The sequence below is a fragment of the Puma concolor genome, chromosome B4 (assembly GCF_028749965.1).
Source record: "Puma concolor isolate L17-30 chromosome B4, mPumCon1.1.hap2, whole genome shotgun sequence".
Lineage (NCBI taxonomy): Eukaryota > Metazoa > Chordata > Mammalia > Carnivora > Felidae > Puma > Puma concolor.
This window is the reverse complement of record NC_141673.1, coordinates 56,398,792-56,404,608: the sequence shown is the minus strand read 5'-3', so window position 1 is coordinate 56,404,608 and position 5,817 is coordinate 56,398,792.

The following is a 5,817-nucleotide window of genomic DNA, read 5'->3' as shown; positions in this document are numbered from 1 at the left end:
TTTATTTTTTAATTTTTTTTAATTTACTTATTTTTTGAGACAGAGAGGAAGAGTGAGATTAGGGGAGGAGCAGAGACAGTGGAAGAGAGGGAATCCCAAGCAGCCTCTTCATGGTCAGTGCAGAGCCCAACACGAGGCTCAAACTCAGGAACTGTGAGATCATGAACTGAGCCAAACCAAGAATTGGACACTTAACCGACTGAGCCCCTCTTTTTTTAATGTTTGTTTATTTTTAGAGACACACAGGAGTGGCAGAGTACACACAGGAGGGGCAGAGAAAGAGGGTGAGGGAGACAGAATCCCAAGCAGGCTCCACACTGTCAGCGCAGAAACTGACGCTGGGCTCAAACCCATGAACTATGAGATCGTGACCCCAGCCGAAATCAAGAGTCGGACGCTTAACCAACTGAGCCACTCAGTCGCTCCTTCTATGCCAATTCTAAAGGGTGCTTCTCCCTTTATTTTTGTCTCTTTCTTCCTAGAATCTGTGTGTTTCAAAGACTAACCTATAAATTGCATCTCGCTCTTTAAATTATGTCCTTCCTTTTAAATCATTATAACTGCTCCTTTGAATCAACCATAGTTTGAGGTTTATTCCTTATAACCTGTATTCTAATGTGCATGCATACATTGTTAGTATTTTCAGATTTTGAATGGACTTAATCTTTCTGACGGCCATGTCTGATCAAACTGGGCCCTTTCATACTTTTCCTCTTCTACCTTGCTCCCCTACTTTTTTTTTTTTTTCTCTAGCAAGCATGGATAAAAGCTTGTGGCAGCATGAGGCTATGTTGGAAGAGGTCACAGGGAGGACATGACCATTGTTGACTTGTGAGCAGGATGGAGCCTTGAGACAACAAAATGTTATTGAGACCATCTGGGTATTATAGTGATTGAACCCCATTCCATGTAAACTTTTAAGGCCTCCATAATAACTTTTAGGATTCAGGTGGGTGGGTGCAGAGATCTTGCTGCTGCCCAAGACAACCCTCGTAAGTTTCTTTTTTTATTCAACCTGCCACCAACCAATCTGGGGTGGCCTGCCTCTTTAGTCTCTCCCTGCCCTCCTTTTTCAGGAACCAGTTTTGAATTCCTCTTGAGGAAAATCCCAAGGTTGTGAACCAAAACGTTGAGCCCGGGATTTGGTATTCTTTTCTCTCTTTACTCAGCATTAATTTGAAATGTTTTATTCTCTTTCTTCAGCTCACGCTGAGAACATATTTTTCACGTAGAATTACTTCTCTACTGTATTATTTTATATTGTCCTGAGAAATATTAGGAGGTAGGTAGTAAGGCTAGCCATAATTGTCTATCACCATTATTTTTTTTCCACTTTTTTAATAATTTGCATGAAAAGTTAGTTCTAGCCTCTCCAAGAGCAATTAAAATATTAGGTATTCTAAATGCACATACCTCTATGAGATTCTAAAAGATACAAGTGAGGGGCACCTGGGTGGCTCAGTTGGTTGAGCGTCTGACTTCAGCTCATCTCATGAGCTTGTGGTTCATGAGTTCGAGCCCCATGTGGGGCTCTGGGCTGTCAGCCCAGAGCCTGGAGCCTGCTTCAGATTCTGTGTCTCCCTCTCTTTCTGCCCCTCCCCTACCCATGCTCTGTCTCTCTCTCTCTCTCAAAAATAAACACACACTAAAAAAATTATAAAAAATAAAAATAAAAATAAATAAATGATACAGTGATTCTCACTTGTTAAAATGTGATGTCCAGAACATTTATATTCCCATTAGTGATATCCACTAAGGAAGGGATTTGGGAAGCAATTTAATATTCCTGTAGTGCTTCCTCTGATGAAAGTTTCCTAACATTGCTTGAAAGTACTTTCAGAACTAGTTTCTACTCCACATTTAAAAATTCCCTCAGCCTTTCAGTTGCCCCTTATCTTTGGCCCTCAATGATAATGCTGTGCTCGAGCTTAGCATTATCTTCATTATATTCAACTATTATCATAAAATTGAGTTCAGTCTCAAAGGAAAGTTTTTCTGTCCTTCAGTCTATTCATAGAATTGTTTTTATGGCACAGAAGACAATTTTAATGGAATAATTAAAAATATTTTGGAAAAGCAAGATGACTGTTTTGAAAGAGGAAACACTAATTTAGATGCATAATGCTAGTGCTGTAGCTTGAAAATTATTCTCCTTACTTTATACTTTCAATTCTCCTGTGGGTAGCAAGCATGAGTTGAATATCCATGAACACAAGAATATATCCAGTTCATCCTTTCTCTTTCATTTTATATATCAAATAATAAGTGGAAATCAGATAGTTACTGGTTTTAAACTCCACAATACTTTTACAAATGCTTTGCTATTATAATTGGAACTTATTTTAATTAGTAATTTGTATTAGTTCAAAGATACAGTCCATTAAAAAGATCTTATTGAAGTTGTTATCAAAAACAACTACATTAGGTTTTTGTTGTTGTGGTTGTGTGTGTGTGTGTGTGTGTGTGTGTGTGTGTGTGTATGTTTGAATAAGACACTTCTCAATTTTTGTTTATGGCTTCTTACCATTGGTATATGAGAAGCTTTATGAAGCCTAGTAAATATCTTCTCTTGTTCATAGTTACTTAGAAATATATTTATATCTATGCATTTGAACTGTTACTGTATGCGACAGTTTTCTTTGTCATAAAATAATGAAAAATAAAGAATATCAAAAAAGTGCAATGATAATTAAAATACAAAAGTCTTTTTTTATGCTTATGATTTTCTTTTATATCATATTATTTCCATTCGATTTTTTGTGGTAAAAGATTTTGATTTTGAATTCCCTTCAAATATTAAATGCTTTAAACAAAGCTATCTCATTGCTTATATTTTTCTGTTTAGAATGCAATTATCTGCTGTTCTTAGATGTGAAACCCATGATATTTATTTAAAATGAAGGTTCATACTAAAGGAAGTATATCTCTGATCATTTGCCTTGCGTTTAGTCTTTCAAGCGCCCATGAACTACACATCAGTATGCATCTCACACTAAAAGAGTGCAGAACAGAACCAGCATTGTGCCATTGAGGAGAAACCAAACAAAACAAAACCGAAAAAACAAAAAAAGCCTTGCTCATTTTTAAGAAGATAAGAAACTTGCAGGGGTCAGAGAAATTTATTTTTTAAAATAAGGGTCATGCCCTCAAATATTAAGATAGGCCAAAGTAATCGTTATCATGATATATTTATTATTTTTTGGTTGGTGACTATTATTACCAGGTTATATATCCTAACTGTTGGCACTGTAGGGAAGCCTAAGACCCAAAGCCTGGAATTTTATATTTGTCAAGCAGCATATACCACATTATAAAAATTTTGCAGAGTTTAAAAATGTGAATAACTGTCCTTGTTCTTTGTCTTTCTTTTGAAATGCCCAATATAGCAAATACATTTATAATTTATTTTTTCAAGTAAACTAGAACATATTTAACATTATCTTAGGGAATCAATTTGTTTAGGATTTATTGGTACAGATAATATTGGTTTGTGTGAAATCTCACAGTATTTTTTGCTTGGAAAATAAACCTGTTAATCTAATAAAAAGTTCCTAGTTTCACACTGATGGATGATCATTACTCTAATTAGATCCAACTAAATGTAGTTGGAGCATAATCTCAAATGTAATACCCTTTTTATTTATTAAAAAATACAAAATCTAATTATTGCTGTAGAATTTATGTGTTATATAAAGGACTTGGCATATAGACTCTTTTTCCTTTTTGGACTTTAATTTATAATCACATGTTTTCATGAGACCATTGGAACATGTTTACTGTTACTAGTTTCCTCACCAGAAATACTTTGTAGTTAGCTAGAGGGTCATCCATAACAGATTTGGTACAATTTTCTTTCCACAGGGGATTTTAGTCATTTCCAAATATCCATCTGTCAAAATGTTGAAGTGTTATTTAGGAAAAGATTCAGTTAAAGTGAACAGAAACTTTGACAGGAAGCTAAGCTATGTATGTTCAAAGCATGCGTGGGGTGTGTGTGTGTGTGTGTTTGTACATGTGTTGTGTATAGAGGAGGAGGAGGAGGAGGGAAGGGGGAAGAAAGGGAGGTGAAACACCTGGAAGGGTTAGATGCACTAAAATAGTACTGGATTTGGGAAAATAGATACAGTTTTAGAGAGATACTGGTTTATATTCATGGAAAAATGGTGTCCAGTGTTTCCACTTTCTTATCCGGAAAAGCAGTGAAGATTCATCTTTTGTACTTGACTTATTTATATAGATATGGTCTGAACTTTTTTCAGTGCACTATAAATGCATGTAAAATATTGACATACACCCTTTGACTTCAGTTAGCAAATTTATGGGTAATTATAGCATAGAAAATATTCTAATTATAAGGGTAAAGGAGGGAAAGTCAATGTAGACTGTTTCCTACAATGTCTGTAGGCATGGCAGACAGAAAAAGACCCATTTCAGACAGGGAAAGACAAATACTCTACGATCTCACCTAAAAATCTAAACACAAAACAAAAACCTCATAGATACAATGAGCAGATTGGTAGTTGCCTGGTGTGTGGGGTGAGCGTTGAGTGAAATGGGTGAAGGTAGTCAAAAGGTATAAACTTTATTTATAAAATAAGTAAGCCAGGGCACCTGGGTGGCCCAGTCGATTGAGCGTCTGACTCTTGATTTCAGCTCAGGTCATGATCTCATGGTTTGTGGGTTCGAGCCCCGCGTCAAGCGCGGAGCCTTCTTGGGAATCTCTGTCTTCCTCTCTCTCTACCCTCCCCCCCCCCACTTACACACTCTCTCTCAAAATAAATAAATAGACATTTTTTCAAAAGTAAAAGAAATACAATGCGTAAGTCCTGGGGCTCTAATGTACAGCATGATGACTATGGTTTAACAATACCGTACCGTATATTTGAAAGTTGCTTGTCGAGAGTAAATCATAAAAGCTATCATCACAAGAAAAATAATCTTTGTGCTGACAAATGTTAGGTAGACATTGTGGTGATCATTTCACAATATGTACATCTATAAAATCACTCTGCTGTACACCTAAAACTCTTATAATGTTACATGTCAATTAAAACTCAATATAAAAGAAAAAGAGAAACTCATAGGGGTCAGTTGTTCCTGTTTTGCCACTTCTTTCAGGTATCATTTCTATGTTTGTTCTTTAAAATAGAAGTGCCATACACACTTTACAAAAAATAGGAGTGCCACAAGCTCTCAATATGTATAGGTAGCTTGAGAGAGTGTTAAGAAAAGACAAGCTGGAATATTTGTATTTTTTTGACAGTAAGAATGATTTGTCTTTGACTTGTGACCTTATGTCAGCATCCTGGTAACTTCTTACTCAAGGAAGTCCTGTTTCTGAAAATGCCATCAATAAGCAGCACAGGGAGCACTTGGGAGCTTCGAGAAATATAGAATCTCAAGACTCAGCCTAAAAGTGCTGAATTAGAAGACGACTTTAAGATCCTCAGGTGATTTATAGATAATTAGAGTTTATACAAACTCCTGCCTTAGAACACAGTGATTTCTAGAAAAGATTGAGATAAACATTGTCTCGTACAAATGATGATCTTGGTTTTAATAAATGTTTTTCTCTTGCCTATTGTGCAAAATTATCTCAAATCATAATCATTTAATGCAATGACACATAAAATTTGAATGTTTTTGTCCCGGACCATAATATCTAATGAAAATATCATTTCTGGTTTAGAACCAGAGAGTTGGCAGTTCTTTACTCAGTTAAATGAAAGTCATAGTCATGGACTTAAGCCGTGGGGATTGTTAGACATAATATGTTTAATAATGTTCCAGATAATTCTGGAAAGCTATAAGGGTTAA